This window comes from Delphinapterus leucas, chromosome 5 (genome assembly GCF_059928025.1).
Source record: "Delphinapterus leucas isolate spDelLeu-1000000601 "Yukka" chromosome 5, BTC_Dleu_Yukka2, whole genome shotgun sequence".
NCBI lineage: Eukaryota > Metazoa > Chordata > Mammalia > Artiodactyla > Monodontidae > Delphinapterus > Delphinapterus leucas.
The window spans coordinates 98,432,225-98,451,141 of NC_143133.1; the positions used below are offsets into that span (position 1 = coordinate 98,432,225).

The 18,917-nt window shown below is 38.3% G+C and overlaps 1 pseudogene; it reads left to right on the forward strand.

Annotated features, from left to right (window-relative positions):
* Positions 1–6,847: 6,847 nt before the first annotated feature.
* Positions 6,848–9,871, forward strand: LOC149749192 (hsp90 co-chaperone Cdc37 pseudogene; annotated as a pseudogene).
* Positions 9,872–18,917: the final 9,046 nt, after the last annotated feature.

The window sequence follows — 18,917 nt, forward strand, 5'->3', positions numbered from 1 at the left end:
AATTCTTGCTAGAGCAAAATATAATCTTCTAGCACCTCAAATTATCTCTATAATTTTCCAGGATTTAATTAATGTTACCAAAATTAGCAGGAAATTAGACGACCAAGAAGGAACTGAGAATTGAGAAAGACAGAGATAGAGAAGAGAGAGAAAGAGTGAGGGAAAAGAGAAAATAGAAGATTTTCTGGAAATTATCAAAGATACACTCTCTTTAAAACAACTGTGATTACTTTGTTCAATAAATTAGAGGAAAGAGAATTTCAGTATAGAGCTGGCAACAATAAAAAGAATCACTATGGAGAATAGTATGGAGGTTCCTTAAAAAACTAAACATAGAGCTACCATATGATCCAGCAATCACACTCCTGGACATATATCCAGACAAAACTATAATTCAAAAATATACATGCACTCCAATGTTCATAGCAGCACTATTTACTATAGCCAGGACATGGAAGCGACCTAAGTATCCATTGACAGATGAATCGATAGAGAAAATGTGGCATATGTACACAATAGAATATTACTCAGCCATAAAAAAGAATGAAATAATGCCATTTGCAGCAACATGGATTGACCTAGAGATTATCATACTAAGTGAAGTAAGCCAAAGACAAATATCATACGATATTGCTTATTTGTGGAATCTTAAAAAATGATACAAATGAACTTAATTCTAAAACAGAAATAGACTCACAGACATGGAAAATTAGACTCACAGACATGGAAAATAAACTTATGGTTATCAAAGGGGAAAGGGGTGGGGGGATAAATTAGGAATTTGAGATTAAAATATGCACACTAGTATATATATATGTATATATATATACATATGTATATGCACACTAGTATATATGCACACTAGTATATATATGTATATATATGCACACTAGTAAAATATTCACACTAGTATATATATATGTCTATATATATATATATATATATATAGACATATGTATGTAGATAACAAACAAGGACCTATTGTATAACACAGGGAACTATACTCAATATCTCGTAGTAGTTTATAATGGAAAAGAAACTAAAAAGAATATATATATATATATATATATATAAAACTGAATGACTTTGCTGTACACCTGAAACTAACACATTATAGATAAAATATATTTCAATAAAAATTTTATAAGAGAAATCAGCCAATATTCTGAAAATAAAATTGTCATAACTGAGATCAAGGACTCAATAAATGGCATTAAGAGCAGATTAGACACAGTTGAAGAAAAAGTAATAAATTAGAATATAAGAGAGTACAAAATGGACAGACTGGGGTCCAGAGAAGTATAAGGATAGGAAATTCAGAAAAAAGCATAAAACAAAGGGAACACTGGAACAAAGGATCTAACCTGTAATTGAAGTTTCAGAAAGAAAAGAAAGAGAAAATGACACAACACCAACATTGCAAAAGGCCAAATATTATATCAAAAGTTATTAAGGGCTTCCCTGGTGGCTCAGTTGTTGAGAGTCCGCCTGCCGATGCTGGGGACATGGGTTCGTGGCCCTGGTCTGGGAAGGTCCCACATGCTGCGGATCGGCTGGCCCTGTGAGCCATGACCGCTGAGCCTGCGCATCTGGAGCCTGTGCTCCGCAACGGGAGAGGCCACAACAGTGAGAGGCCCGCATATAGCCAAAAAAAAAAAAAAAAAAATTATAAAATCTAAACCAAATTTCCCAAGGGAAAGAGACACTCCAACGGGAATAAAAATCTGTAAATAGTCCTGCTTATTCATTTGTGGAGGACATCTGTTCTGTACACTCCTTATCTGCAAAGCCCTATTGTGGATGTTGCATAAAGAAGGGAGAACAGAGTTAAATAAGGAATTTATTGTGAGTAAAATGTCTATGTATATAATTTTGCATAATGGCAAAATTTATAATCCATAATAGTCTTAAGACTTTTATTTTTGTCTTTACTAAGGCTTTAAACCATGGATGTTTTCTTTTCTAGCCAAATATACTCTTTCCACAAACTCCAGTTAATATGGTGTCCATCGTCTTGTAATTATGGTGGAGGCTCTATTTCATACAGTTTGCTGTCATGGGGAGCTGAGAAAAAGTGTCAGTAGATAGAGGAAGATATAGGGTCAAGGCATTAAAAAAATTAGTTTTAGCATATTTAATGCTGGTGGGAATGATAGAGAGGAAGTTTACCTTCCAAGCACCCCAAGCTGTCATTTCCTGTTTTGGGGATGTGACCTGGACTATAAGATAGCCTTCTCCAATCACAGCATCTCCTTTTGTGTCTGCTCTTAAGTTGAAAGTGTCCTTAGGGATTGCTCTGTCCCACTCCCTGTGTTTTACAGATAAGAAAGGCAAGATGCAATGATGCCCATACCGTCATCTCTTTCCTTAGACTGACACTGTCGCTTCCTAGCTGGGCTCCACATCTCTGCCCCTCCAAGTCATCCTCCACACTGAAGCCAGCGATCTTTACAAACCACAGATCTTGTACTTTTCTGCTCCTACCACCATCTAGGGGCCCAGGATTTTAGACTCCAAGTTCCAATGACCATATATTCCATTACACTTAATTAACATGTGATTTGTGGGATTTTTGTTTATGAAAATAAAGTTATAGATTAAGTTGATATATGCTAACTTGGTTGAAAAGAAAAAAACTATGGTCTAATCTGGTATGGTTCTCACTGGTTCTAGAAATGTGCTGTGCATTAGAATAACCCAGGAAGCTCTTAAAAGTCCCAATGCCTGGACTTCCCTGGTGGCGCAGTGGTTGAGAATCTGCCTGCTAATGCAGGGGACACAGGTTTGAGCCCTGGTCTGGGAAGATCTCACATGCCGCAGAGCAACTAGGCCCGTGAGCCACAACTACTAAGCCTGCGCGTCTGGAGCCTGTGCTCCACAACGAGAGGCCATGACAGTGAGAGACCCGTGCACCGCGATGAAGAGTGGCCCCTGCTTGCCACAACTAGAGAAAGCCCTTGCACAGAAACGAAGACCCAACACAGCCAAAAATAAAAATAAATTAATTAAAAGAAGGCTCAACATTAAAAAAAAAAGTCCCAATGCCTGATCAAAATTCCCATCTGATCTGGCCTCTGCCTAATCTCTTCCTGGCTCCCTGCTCTGGAACACACCAGGTTTCCTCCTGCCTCAGGGCCTTTGCATTGGCTGCTTACCTCTGCCAGGATTTTTTCCCTCCTGGATTGTATACTTAGACCTGTGTTTCTCTTCAAAGAGATCTCATCACTCTTTAGTTATCTTTCTTTGACCCAAGAGATTACATGAGGATGGTTTGTTATATGCTGTCCTAGGACTGTCTTACCAACTTTCACTGCAGTTACGTCAGTGTGTAATTATATGTTCACTCTTTTGGGTGATTAATGTTCCTCCTCCTTACCAGACTGGGAGGTGCATGAGTGTCATTGTTTGCACTTGTAACCTCAGTGCTTACTTAACAGAATTGCTTTATAGGCACTCCATAAATTTTTGTCAGGTGAATGAATGAATAATGAATTGCCATGAAGAGGTCTGAGTAGTTTCTGTGAGACAGATTAGACATAAGGGAAATAATGCATTTACCTGATGATTATTTCCCAGTGTACTCTTTATTTTTTTGTGCCCTCCTACAAGTTTCACCAGTTCCCTACAAGATTCACAAGGAATTTACTATTTATTATTAGGCAGAAGTGTTTAATGATGTTGGTAGTTACTTAAAATGAGATTCAGCATGAAAAGTATATCTATTTTTTACTTTGCTTTGTTAAAAACCTTTTATACTCAGATCTTAGACCAAATATTTTGGTTTGTGTTTCCTTTGAGAAAAATGATCTATCCAATATGTATAATGAAAATATTATAACTGTTTATTATGATGCTCAGATAATTCCCATGGTCTTCTATTTTCTAGTCGTCTTTCTAATATATTTTTCTCTTATATTAATTAAATATAATTAATTATAATTAATAGTTATCATATTAATTAAATTTCTCTTAAGAAATTTTTTTCTCTTACATTAGTTTTATATCAGCATTTCAGAAAATATAAAATTACGAAATTTTCATTGAAGATAAGTTTTGCACATTAGTGGATCTCACTAGTTTTTTTATCTTAGGCATCTTTCAGGATTGTTATCTCTTCTTATTTCTTTTGACCTGGATTTTGTTATTAATTTGTCGGGTGGCTTTTCTTGCTGAGTCACATTGTGCATTTGGGTCTCATGTATTTTTTAAGCCCTTGGGTATAAGGAGAGGTTAAATCCCGTTAAGAAGAATTTTTTTGGTAGTATTTAACACTTGGTAGTGTTTAACATCCTTCTTGAAAAACAATAAAATGTGCCACTGCTTTCTATCCTTTACCCCAGTATGATACATTCCTTGAGCAACTGGTAGTGTTGATCATATTTGTAGCTGATAGTTCTACAGAATTTTAAGGCTCTTGGGGCCTCTTGAGAGCATCAAGATGTTAGTGGGATGAATCTGACTGTCCCACCTGGGGGCAGCAAGGCCAGGTTTCAAGCCCTCATTTTCACACTTAGTAGTTATGTGAGCTGGAATATTCTGAGTTTGTCTTCTCATCTGTAATAAAACAGTAAACAGTCACAAAACTGAGTGTAGTTTAAATGAGACAATACTTCACAGTGCTAGGAGAACAAATCTGTTGGTCGTGAATCTCATTTTCATATGATAGCTGATGAAGCCCTGATCCAGACAAATCTGGGAGATTTAAGCCTGTGTAAATACACTGGCAGAGCTGCGGGCCCAGGTCTTCTACACTGCATGTTCCCATTCCACTATATTTAATTGATAAGTGATTTTAATTTTTGCTTTTAATCAAAATATAATTATAGAATGGGTTGGTAAATGCTATGTTGGTTGAATAGACACAAAACACTGTATGGTCTAATATAATGATTTCCACTGGTGCTTGAACCTTAGTGCACATTAGAATCATTTGGGAAACTTTTTAAAAATCGTAATGTCCAGGCTGTACCTCATTCCAATTACATCACAGTATCTGAGGGTGGGACCCAAGCATGATTTTTTTTTAATGACTTCCTATTCGATTTTGTACACAGAATTTGTCAAAACGCGGCTGAGAATAGCCCAAACCATCTCTAGGACAGTTTTTAAAGGTCTGTTCTTGTTTGTTAACAGATCATATATCTTGGGTACTGTGTTAAGTGCCTCTTTATGGGTTTGTTCTCTGATATATTTTCCTTCTTCCTATTGAAATACACCACAGACCTTACATCTTTTGGTCACTTCATCCGTGTCACTAACCTGAATGCTGCTGCATCCAAGAGAGGTCAATGCCTTATTTGTGAGTATCTCCAGATGTCTCTTAACAATGCATCCTACAAAGATAACAGAGGAGGACTCTTCTTTCAATAGCACCTGGTGTCCACATTTAATTCAGCAGGCATTAATGACTTTTAATCCCTTAATTAAATTTTTCCCTCTGGTATAAATCTAGGCTTTCTGGAACGAGGGGTGGGAGCCTTTGAGGAGACGGTACTGCCCCTTGCAGATTTGTGTGAGGACACGCCTGGGTAGTTTATATATGATAGGGTGATGATCTGGAAGAGTCTACTTCAGCCTTCTTCGTTACTTAAAATATGAACTGGACCATTGATTTTTCAGTTGTTTTCTTTCCATACTTCAGAATTTCCTATAAGGGGCTGAAAGATGCCAGCGTTGCTTATGTGTTACTGTTTCTGTGTATATATATATATATATATATTCAGATCAGCCAAATCACCCCTGGCCATTAAAGGGGAGACAGCTGTTGTGGTCAGATCGCCCTCACATACTCAGTGCCTGTTTTCTGTAGGAACCTTCCATGAATTCTCTGCTCTTCACTTATGACCATGTTTTCCAAATGTATAGTGTCTACGAAAGGTACGAAAAGTTTAGGACTTATGATAATAATACTCAGTATTGGCAGTACCCACACTGAGCCCTTCATTGCTCACTGCTTTTCTCACTGACTGTGGAGTTTGAGGGTGACGGGGAGGACCTTCAAGATGACAGAAGAGGGCTTCCCTGGTGGCACAGTGGTTGAGAGTCCACCTGCTGATGCAGGGGACAAGGGTTCGTGCCCTGGTAGGGGAGGGTCCCACATGCCGCGAAGCGGCTAGGCCCGTGAGCCATGGCCGCTGAGCATGCACTCCGGAGCCTGTGCTCCACAACGGGAAAGGCCACAACAGTGAGAGGCCCACGTACCACAAAAAAAAAAAAAAGATGACAGAGGAGTGAGACATTGAGATCACCTTCCTCCCCCAAAATACATCAAAAATACGTCCACATGTGGAACAACTCCTACAGAACACTGACTGAACACTGGCAGAAGACCTCAGACTTCCCAAAATGCAAGAAACTCCCTACGTCTGTGGCCATGTGGCTGACAGTGTCTTGGTGCTCTGGCCGGGTGTCAGGCCTGAACTTCTGAGGTGGGAGAGCCAAATTCAGGACATTAAGCCACCAGAGCCAACCTGGCCCTATGTAATTTCAAATGGCGAGAGGTCTCCCAGAGATCTCTGTCTCAATGCTAAGACCCAGCTCCACTCAATGACCAGCAAGTTCCTATGCTGGACACCACATGCCAAACAACTAGCAAAACAGTAACACATCCTCACCAATTAGCAGAGTGGCTGCCTAAAATCATAAGGTCACAGACGTCCCAAAATACACCACCGGACATGGTCCTGCCCACCAGAAAGACAAGATCCAACCTCATCCACCAGAGCACAGGCACCAGTCCCCTCCACCAGAAAGCCTACACAACCCATTGAACCATCTTACCCACTGGGGTCAGACACCAAAAACAATGGGAACTACGAACCTGCAGCTGGCAAAAAGGAGACCCCCCCCAAACACAGTAAGTTAAGCAAAATGAGAAGACAGGTGTCTGAGTGCCAATGGAAGCTGAAGGGGCTGGAGATGGCCAAGGGCGAGGGCAGCAGGGCCGAGCTGTAACGGTTGCAGGCTGAGGCACAGCAGCTGCGCAAGGAAGAGCAGAGCTGGGAGCAGAAGCTAGAGGAGATGTGCAAGAAGGAGATGAGCATGCCCTGGAACATGGACCCGCTCAGCAAGGACGGCTTTAGCAAGAGCATGGTCAATACCAAGCCTGAGCAGGCAGAGGTGGAGTTGGAGGAGGTGAGCGAGCAGAAACACAAAACCTTCATGGAAAAGTATCAAGCACTTCAGCATGCTCCGCTGCTGGGATGACAGCCAGAAGTACCTGTTGGACAACGTCCACCTGGTGGGCGAGGAGACCGCCAACTACCTGGTTATTTGGTGCTTTGACTTAAAGGTGGAGGAGAAATGTGCACTGATGGAGCAGGTGGCCCACCAGACCATTGTCATGCAGTTCATCCTGGAGCTGGCCAAGAGCCTGAAGGTGGACCCTCATGCCTGCTTCTGGCAGTTCTTCACCAAGATCAAGACTGCCGACTGTCAGTACATGGAAGGCTTCAATGATGAGCTGGAGGCCTTCAAAGACTGTGTGCGGGGCCGGGCCAAGCTGCGCATCAAGAAGGTCATGAAGGAGTACGAGGAGGAGGAGTGCAAGCAGCAGCTTGGCCGAGCAGCCTGGACCCCATCAAGGTATACGAGTCCATCCCTGAGGAACTCCAGAAATGCTTTGAGGTGAATGATGTGCAGATTCTACAAGATGCTGTCAGCAAGATAGATCCCACCGACATGAAGTACCACATGCATCATTGCATCAACTCCAGGCTCTGGGTCCCCAACTCCAAGTCCAACGAGGCCAAGGAGGAGGAGGAGACGAGTTCCAGGGGCCCTTTGCTGGAAGCCTCCAAGCCGGGTGATGAGAAAGATGTCAGAGCATGACCCACCTCAGCTGCTGCCTGACTGCCTGCAGGTCCCTGTGTGCCCCTTTTCAGAAAACAAAAATAGACACCATCTCCCTAGCTCCTGGCTTCCTCCACTTTTGCTGCTCCCCCACCTAGCCTGTAGGGGCTTGCCCAACCCCTCCACCGCCGCCATACCCCCAGTGCTCATCCAAGTCTTTACTTTGAGTCAAGGGACTTCACTGCCTGCAGCTCGCCCCACTTCAGCATTATGCAAAAGGCTCGGGGATCCAGGGACAGGTAGAGAAGGGGTCCCCAGCAGAGGGGTTTGCTCCAGTCACTGTGGGCTATGTTTTCACTGTTCATCCACACTGAGTATTCTATATAGTAAACAGCAATTATCTTCGAATATACAACAGATGAAGGAGCAAAGTAAAAACTCACCAGACCAAACAAATTAAGAGGAAATAAGCAGTCTACCTGAAAAAGAACTCAGAGTACTGTTATTAAAGATATGCAAAATCATGGAAATGGAATGGAGAAAATGCAATAAACATTTAACAAGGACCTAGAAGAACTAAAGAGCAAACAATAAAGAACAACAGAAAAATGAAATTAAAAATTCTCTAGAAGGAATCAATAGAAGAATAACTGAAGCAGAAGAACGGATAAGTGACCTGGAAGATAAAATAGTGGAAATAATTGCCACAGAGCAGAGTAAAGAAAAAAGAATGAAAAGAATTAAGGACAGTCTCAGAGACTTCTGGGACAACAATAACACACCAACATTCGAATTATAGTGGCCCCAGAATAAGAAGAGAAAAAGAAAGGGACTGAAAAAATATTTGAAGAGATTATAGTTGAAAATTTCTCTAATATGGGAAAGGAAAAGTCAATCAAGTCCAGGAAGTGCAGAGAGTCCCATACAGGATAAATCCAAGGAGAAACACACCAAGACACATATTAAACTAACAAAAATTAAATTCAAAGAAAAAAATTAAAATCAGCAAGGGAAAAACAACAAATAACACACAAGGGAATCCCAATAAGGTTAACAGCTGATCTTCCAGCAGAAACTCTGCAAGCCAGAATGGAGTGGCAGGACATATTTAAAGTGATGAAAGGGAAATACCTACAACTAAGGTTACTCTACCCAGCAAGGATCTCATTCAGATTCGAGGGAGAAATTAAAACCTTTACAGACAAGCAAAAGCTAAGAGAATTCAGCACCACCAAACCAGATTTACAACAAATGTAAAGGAACTTCTCTGGGTAGGAAACACAAGAGAAGGAAAAGACCTACAATTAAAAACCCAAAACAATTAAGAAAATGGTAATGGGAACATACATATGGATAATTACCTTAAATGTAAATGGGTTAAATGCTTCAACCAAAAGACGTAGACTGGCTGAATGGATACAAAAACAAGACCCATATATATGCTGCGTATAAGAGACTCACTTCAGACGCAGGGACACATACAGACTGAAAGTGAGGGAATAGAAAAAGTCCATGCAACTGGAAATCAAAAAAAGCTAGAGTAGAAATTCTCATATCAGACAAAATAGACTTAAAAATAAAGACTCTTACAAGAGGCAAAGAAGGACTCTACATAATGATCAAGGGATCAGTCCAAGAAGATATAACAATTGTAAATATTTATGCACCCAACATAGGAGCACCTCAATACATAAGGCAAATGCTAACAGGCATAAAAGGGGAAATTGACAGTAACATGATCATAGGGGACTTTAACACCCCACTTTCACCAACGGACAGATCATCCAAAATGAAAATAAATATGGAAACACAAGCTTTAAATGATACATTAAACAAGATGGACTTAATTGATATTTATAGGACATTCCATCCAAAAACAACAGAATACATATTTTTCTCAAGTGCTCATGGAACATTCTCCAGGATAGATCATATCTTGGGTCACAAATCAAGCCTTGGTAAATTTAAGAAAAATAAAATCATATCAAGTATCTTTTCCGACCACAGCACTATGAGACTAGATATCAATTACAGGAAAAAATCTGTAAAAAATATAAACACATGGAGGTTAAGCAATACACTACATAATAACCAAGGGAACATGGAAGAAATCAAAGAGGAAATCAAAAAATACCTAGAAACAAATGACAATGAAAACATGATGAACTAAAACTTATGGGATGCAGTAAAAGCAGTTTTAAGAGGGAAATTTATAGCAATACAATCCTACGTCATGAAACAAGAAACATCTCAAATAAACAATCTAAGCTTACACCTAAAGCAATTAGATAAAGAAAAACAAAAAATACCCCAAAGTTAGCAGAAGGAAAGAAATCATAAAGCTCAGATCAGAAATAAATGAAAAAGAAATGAAGGGAACAATAGCAAAGATCAATAAAACTAAAAGCTAGTTCTTTGAGAAGATAAACAAAATTGATAAACCATTAGCCAGACTCATCAAGAAAAAAAGAGAGAAGATTCAAATCAATATTATTGGAAATGAAAAAGGAGAAGCAACAACTGACACCACAGAATTACAAAGGATCATGAGAAATTACTACAAGCAACAACATGCCAATAAAATGGACAATCTGGAAGAAATGGACAAATTCTTAGAAAAGCACAACCTTCCACAACTGAACCAGGAAGAAACAGAAAATATATAAACATACCAATCACAAGCACTGAACCTGAGACTGTGATTAAAAATCTTCCAACAAAGGAAAGCCCAGGACCAAATTGCTTCACAGGCGAATTCTATCAAACATTTAGAGAAGAGCTAAGACCTATCCTTCTCAAATTACTCCAAAATATAGCAGAGGGAGGAATATTCCCAAACTCATTCTATGAGGCCACCATCACCCTGATACCAAAACCAGACAAAGATGTCACAAAGAAAGAAAGCTACAGGCCAATATCACTGATGAACATAGATGCAAAAGTCCTCAGCAAAATGCTAGCAAACAGAATCCAACAGCACATTAAAAGGATCATACACCATGATCAAGTGGGGTTTTCCCCAGGAATGCAAGGATTCTTCAATACATGCAAATCAATCAATGTGATACACCATATTAACAAACTGAAGGATAAAAACCATATGATCATCTCAATAGATGCAGAGAAAGCTTTCGACAAAATTCAACACCTATTTATGATAAAAACACTCCAGAAGGTAGGCTTAGAGGGAATTTACCTCAACATAATAAAGGCCATATATGACAAACTCACAGCCAACATCATATTTAATTGTGAAAAATTGAAAGCCTTTCGACTAAGATCAGGAACAAGACAAGGTTGTCTACTCTCACCACTATTATTCAACATAGCCTTGGAGGTTTTAGCCACAGCTAAATCAGAGAAGAAAAAGAAATAAAAGGAATCCAAATCAGAAAAGAAGAAGTAAAGGTGTCACTGTTTGCATATGACATGATACTATACATAGAGAATCCTAGAGACTGTATGAGAAACTAGAGCTAATCAATGAATTTGGTAAAGTTGCAGGATACAAAGTTAATGCACAGAAATCTCTTGAATTCTTATACACTAATGATGAAAAATCTGACAGAGAAATTAAGGAAACACTCCCATTTACCATTGCAACAAAAAGAATAAAATACCTAGGAATAAACCTACCTAAGGAGACAAAAGACCTGTATGCAGCAAAATATAAGATACTTATGAAAGAAATTAAAGATGATACAAACAGAAGGAGAGATATACCATGTTCTTGGATTGGAAGAATCAACATTGTGAAAATGACTGTACTACCCAAAGCCATCTACAGATTCAATGCAATCCCTCTCAAACTTCCACTGGCATTTTTCACAGAACTAGAACAAAAACTTTCACAATTTGTATGGAAACACAAAAGACCCTGAATAGCAAAAGCAATGTTGAGAAAGAAAAATGGAGTCAGAAGAATCAAGCTCCCAGACTTCAGACTCTACTATAAAGCAACAGTAATCAAGACAGTATGGTACTGGCACCAAAACAGAAATATAGATCAATGGGATAGGATAGAAAGCCCAGAGATAAACCCACACACATATGGTCACCTTATTTTTGACAAAGGAGGCAAGAATATACAATGGAGAAAAGACAGCCTCTTCAATAAGTGGTGCTAGGAAAACTGTACATTTACAAGTAAGAGAATGAAGTTAGAACACTCCCTAAAACCATAAACAAAAATAAACTCAAAATGGATTAAGACCTAAATGGAAGGCCAGATACTATCAAAGGAAAACATAGAATACTCTATGACATAATCACAGCAAGATTCTTTTTGACACACCTCCTAAAGAAATGGAAATAAAAATAAATGGGACCTAATGAAGCTTAAAATCTTTTGCACTGCAAAGGAAACCATAAACAAGACAAAAAGACAACCGTCAGAATGGGAGAATATATTTGCAAATGAAGCAACTGACAAAGGATTAATCTCCAAAATATACAAGCAGCTCATGCATCTCAATAACAAAAAAACAAACAACCCAGTCCAAAAATGGGCCCAGATCTAAATAGAGATTTCTCCAAAGAAGATATACAGATTGCCAACAAACACATGAAAGGTTGCTCAACATCATTAATCATTAGAGAAATGCAAATCAAAACTACAATGAGGTATCACCTCACACTGGTCAGAATGACCATGATCAAAAAATCTACAAACTATAAATGTGGGAGAGGGTGTGGAGAAAAGGGAACCTTCTCGCACTGTTGGTGGGAATGTTAGTTGATACAGCCACTATAGAGAACAGTATGGAGGTTCCTTAAAAATCTAAAATTAGAACTACCGTATGTCCCAGCAATCTCACTGCTGAGCATATACCCTGAGAAAACCATAATTTAAAAAGAATCATGTACCACAATGTTCATTGCAGCTGTATTTACAATAGCCAGGACATGGAAACAACCTAAGTGTTCATCGACAGATGAATTGATAAAGAAGATGTGGCACATATATACAATAGAATATTACTCAGCCATGAAAAGGAATGAAACTTAGTTTTTTGTAGTGAAGTGGATGCACCTAGCGTTTGTCATACAGAGTGAAGTAAGTCAGAAAGAGAAAAACAAACACTGTATGCTAACACACATATATGGAATCTAAAAAAAAAAAGGTTCTGAAGAACCTAGGGGCAGGAGAGGAATCAAGAAACAGACGTAGAGAATGGACTTGAGGACACGGGGAAGGGGAAGGGTAAGCTGGGACAAAGTGAGCGAGTGGCATGGACATATGTACACTACCGAATATAAAACAGATAGCTAGTGGGAAGCAGCCGCGTAGCACAGGGAGATCAGCTCGGTGCTTTGTGTCCACCTAGAGCTGTGGGATAGGGAGGGTGTGAGGGAGACCCAAGAGGGAGGGGATATGGGGATATATGTGTATATATATCTATCTGAATCACTTTGTTATACAACAATGTAAAGCAATTATACTCCACTAAAGATGTTTTAAAAAAAATACACAGTATTTATTGATCAGTGTAATCAACCCAAGTCCTGACAGGAAACAGATGGCACGCTTAGCTAGGATTTTTGAAAGTATTTTTTATGAAGGAACTCTTTACAGACGGGCAGGCAGGATAAAGGGAACCAAGAAGGATGAATCTTGTGGGTTCCTCCTGGGACTAGCACCGTAGAAAGTCATCAGCCCCTGACATAAAGGGACACAGAAGGCACAGTATTCCTGGGTGACCCAGAGCCAGAGGAGGGTTGTTCAGTCTGAGCTGTAGTCAGGGAAGTTCCCTGCAAAGTCAGGGGGCAGGAGGGAGACTTCCCCTGAATTCTCACTCCTCCTTCCTTCCCATCTCCTGACAGTGCTTCCCCTTGTCCAGAATACAGGCTTGGGAGCCAAGCTGATGTGGTCTTTACAGGTCAGCAGAGAAATGGGGCACAGAAGTACAGAGAAAGAGTTGAGGCCAATGGAAAGTATGTCAGACATTATGTGAAATAGGTATTATCACAAATTTATAGAGGAGGAAAATGAGACACAGAGAAGTGAGACACATACAGATGGTAGGTCACTAACATGGGTCTATAAGCCCCTAAAGGCCAAGCTCTTCCAGCTCAGTCAGCTGCTTTATGTGGCACATAGCCCTCGCTCTTAACCAGACTGTGTTTTCCTGAGGGTGGCACTTATTGACAAACATGACAAATACAGGTTTTATGATTTGATTTTATGTCATAATTCCAAAGAACTGTCTTCTTATTTTTAGTGCTTAAGTTATTATCTTAAAAAATTTATTGAGGTATAATTGACATAATTGTATTAATTTCAGGTATACAACACAATGATATAATATCTGTATATAGTTCGAAATGATTGCCATAATAAGTCTAGTCAATATCTGTCACCACACAGTTACAATTTTTTTCTTGAGATGAGAAATAATAAGGTGTACTCTCTTAGCAGCCTTCAAATATGCTACACAGGATTATTATTATTTTTCTATATTGTAGGGATCTGTGGTCTTTTATAACATTATGGTGTATTTAATTTTGTTTTTTAATTGAAGTATATTTGATTTACAATGTTGTGTTAGTTTCAGATGTACAGCACAGTGATTCAGTCATATATATATACTCTTTTTCAGATTATTTTCGATTATATGTTGTTACAAGATATTGAATATCATTCCCTGTACTATATAGTAGGTCCTTGTTGTTTATTTCATATATAGTAGTGTGTATATGCTATCCCAAATCCTAATTTGTCTCCCCACCCACCCCACCACTAACTGCTTTGGTAACCTTAAGTCTGTTTTCTCTGTCTGTGAGTCTATTTCTGTTTTGTAATTTGTATCAAGACAGTTTTTGGGGTTTTTTTTGTTTTTTTATTAAAGATGGTAGACTGGACACATATATTTATAGGCATTTTCTACTGAAAGCTCATTAAAATATCAAAAAGCAGTACTTTTTATTTTGTTTTGGTAAATTATATAAGGACAAGGAGAGCAGGAGAGAAGATTATAGAAAGAACATTTTGGAATCTGGAAAGTGAAAAGAAGCATGTGTGGTATAACTTTCTGGATTAGATTCAGCTCAAAAGGCAGAACACCCAACTCAATAATGATTTAAACACATGAGGTCCATTTCTTCCACAGAAGTATGGAATTTGGGGAGTAAAGAGTAAACATGAACGTTCCATAAAGTTGGCAGGGACCTAGCCTCTTTGTAGCTTTTTTTCACTTCCCTGAGTGTGACCCTCATCTCATGGTCCAATGAGGCTGCATGCATCACGTCATTTTTCCAGCTGGCAGTAAGGAGGAAAGGTGGGTGGTTATGTGCCTCAATTTAAAGATACTTCTTTTAGATTGTTATCATGTTTTTCACCTACAATACCAATAGAGATAGATTTTATCCAGGTTTAGAAACCTATTTTAATATCTATCTTTATAATTAACCAAAGCCTAATGAACTATTTATTAAACAAATACTGTACTTGAGTACAACTTTGGAGTGTGAAACACCTTGTGCTGAGGAGTTGTTAGGAATGAGAGATCCAGGAGTAGTTGTGGGCAGAACCATAGCCACGTGATTTTATTTCCTTAGTCTTCACCACTAATTTTATGCTCCTTAATCAGCATAATAGAGGAGGGAGAGCCTTCTCTACTCAGTGGCTCCAGATCGTCAATCTCCTCTCATTCTATCACCCTCTGAAGGGGTTTCTAGGGGTACAGCATGTTGGTCTGTATAATTTGTATCATTTTTTAAGATTCCACATATAAGTATTGTCAGGTGACATTTGTCTTTCCGTCTGACTTACTTCACTTAATATGACAGCCTCTAGGTCCATTCATGGTACTGCACATGGCACTATATCATTCTTTTTGATAGCTGAGTAATATTCCATTATATATATATATATATATATATATATATATATATATATAAAATAATCATCTTTGATTTCTTTCATCAGTGTCTTACAGTTTTCAGAGTACAGGTTTTTTTGCCTCCTTAAGTAGTTTATTCCTATTTTATTATTTTTGTTATGATGGTAAATGAGATTGTTTCCTTAATTTCTCTTTTTGATACTTCATTGTTAGTGTATAAGAATGCAACAGATTTCTCAGTATTAATTTTGTATTCTGCAAATTTACTGAATTCGTTGATGAGTTCTAGTAGTTTTCTGGTAGCATCTTTCAGATTTTCTATGTATCATTTTTTTGTCATCTAAACAGTGACAGTATTACTTCTTCTTTTTCACTTTGGATTCCTTATATTTCTTTTTCTTCTCTGATTGCTATGGCTAGGCCTTCCAAACCTATGTTGAATAAAAGTGGCGAGAAGGACATCCTTCTCTTGTTTCTGATCCTAGAGGAAATGCTTTCACCTTTGATTATGATGTTAGCCGTGTGTTTGTATGGCCTTTATTATGTTGAGATAGGTTCCCTATATGTCCACTTTCTGGAGTGTTTTTATCATAAATGGATGTTGAATTTTATCAAAAGCTTTTCCTGCATCTACTGAGATGATCATATGCTTTTTACTCCTCAACTTGTTTATATGGTGTACCACATTGACTGATTTGTGTATACTAAAAAAATCCTTGCATCCCTGGGATAAATCCCATTTAAGCATGGTGTATGATTATTTTAGTGTATCACTGGATTTGATTTGTGACTGTTTTGCTGAGGATTTTTGTGTCTATGTTCATTAGTGATATTTGGCTGTAATTTTCTATTTTGTGGATCTTTGTCTGGTTTTGGTATCAGGGTGATGGTGGCCTAATAGAACTAGTTTGAAAGTGCTCCTTTCTCTGCAATTTTTTCTTCTCTGTTTGGTAGATTTTACCTGTGAAGCCATCTGGCCCTGCACTATTGTTTCTTGGGAGTTTTTTAATCACAGATTCAATTTCAGTACTGGTAATTGGTCTATTCAAATTTTCTATTACTTCCTGATTCAGTCTTGGAAGATTGTACCTTCTAAGAATTTGTTTCTTCTAGATTGTCCATTTTATTGGCATATAGTTGCTTGTAGCAATCTCTTATGGTCCCTTGTATTTCTGTTGTGTTCTTTGTATCTTCTTTTTCATTTCTATTTTTATTGATTTGGGACCTATCCCTTTTTTCTTGTTGAGTCTGGCTAAAAGTTTATCAATTTTGTTTATCTTTTCAAGGAATCAGCTGTTAGTTTCATTGATCTTTTGTGTTGTTTTCTTAGTCTCTATTTATTTCTGCTCTCATTTTTATAATATCTTTCCTTTTACTAACTTTGGATTCTGTTTGTTCTTCTTTCTCTAGTTGCTTTAGGTGTAAAGTTAGGTTGTTTATTTGAGATTTTTCTTCTTTTCTGATGTAAGCTTGTATTGCTATAAACTTCCCTCTTAGAATTGCTTTTGCTGCATCCCATAGGTTTTGGATCATTGTGTTTCATTTTCATTTGTCTCTAAGTATTTTTTAATTTCCTCTTTGATTTCTTCAGTGATCCATTGGTTGTTTAGTAGCATATTGTTTAGCATCCTGGTGTTTGTGTTTTTTTGCAGTCTTTTTTTCTTGTAGTTGATTTTTAGCATTGTGGTCTGAAAAGATGCTTGATAGGATTGCAGTTTTGTTTTGTTTTTTTTTTAGTTTGCCAAGGCTTGCTTTGTGGCCCAGAATGTGATCTATCCTGGAGAATGTTCCATGTGCACTCGGTGCATTCAGCTGCTTTCAGCTGCTCTATAAATATTAAGTCCACTGGGTCTAATATGTCACTTAAAATCTGTGTTTTGTTATTGATTTTCTGTCTGGATGATCTGTTCATTGATGTAAGTGGGGTATTAACGACCTCCATTATTATTGTGCTACTGTCAGTTTCTCCTTTTATGTCTTTTAACATTTACCTTATATTTTGCAGTGGTCCTATGCTGGGTGCATATATATTTACAATTGTTCTGTCTTCTTCTTGGATTCATCCTTTGTACCACTCCCTCTGGCCTGCAGAGTTTCTGCTAAAATGTCAGCTGATAAGCTTAGGGGGATTCCCATGTATGTTATTTGTTGCTTTTCCCTTGTTGCTTTTAATATTTTCTCTTTATCTTTAATTGTTGTCAGTTTGATTACTATGTGTCTCAGTGTGTTCCTCCTGGGGGGTTAATCCTGTGTGGGATTCTCTGTGCTTCCTAGACTTAGCTGACTGTTTCCTTTCCCATGTTAGGAAAGTTTTCAGCTAATGTTATCTTTTCAAGTATTTTCGCAGGCCCTTTGTCTCTCTTCTTCTTCCAGGAACCCTATAATGTGAATGTTGGTGTGTTTGAGGTTGTCCCGGAGGTCTCTAAACTGCCCTCATTTCTTTTCATTCTTTTTTCTTTATTCTCTTCTGTGACAGTGATTTCTACCATTCTCTTCCAGTTGACTTATCTGTTCTTCTGCCTCATTTATTCTATTATTGATTCTTCCTAGCTTATTTTTCATTTCAGTTACTGTATTCTTTAACTCTGGTTTCTTTATATCTTCTCTTTTTTTTTTTTTTGGTAGGTTCCAATTTTTTTATCTTTTTTGGTAGGTTCCAATCTTTTTTATCAATGGTTATTCAGCAGTTAGTTATGATTCTGGTGGGCTCATGAGAGGAGGTGAGTTTGTCTTTCTACTCCACCATCTTGTCCAGGAAGCCCTCTTAAACTCTTGTTTCTGATTCTTGTTCAGCCTCTTTAAACTGTGTTTTGTTTTGTTTTATTTTGTTTTCCCTTTAGCATGCCCTATAATTTTCTGTTGAAATGTAGACATGACATAATTGGTAAAAGGCCTTTAGTAACATAATGGTAAAGTGGGAGGGAAAGCGTCATATGGTCTTATAATTATGTCTCAGACTTTTGGTGAATCTGTGGCCCTGAATTGTTAATTTCACCATTGCTTGTCTGCTTTTCCCCCCTAAGGTGTAACTGGATGGCTAGAGGGAGCTGGATTTGGGTATTTCTTTTCCCCAGGTAAGCTGGTCTCTGCTAAAACCCTACCAGTTTTAGCTCTGATAAAATAGTTTCACCAGAAAGCAGGCCTTGTAAAGAAAAGCAAAATGTTCTGGTATTTTCCTGAATGGTTCCTTTCCACTCTCCCTTCCAGAAACACCAGGAGATTTTTCTCCCAAATTTACTGTGAGAACCAGGTTGGACTCTTGGTCGTAGAAGTCACAAAAGTGTG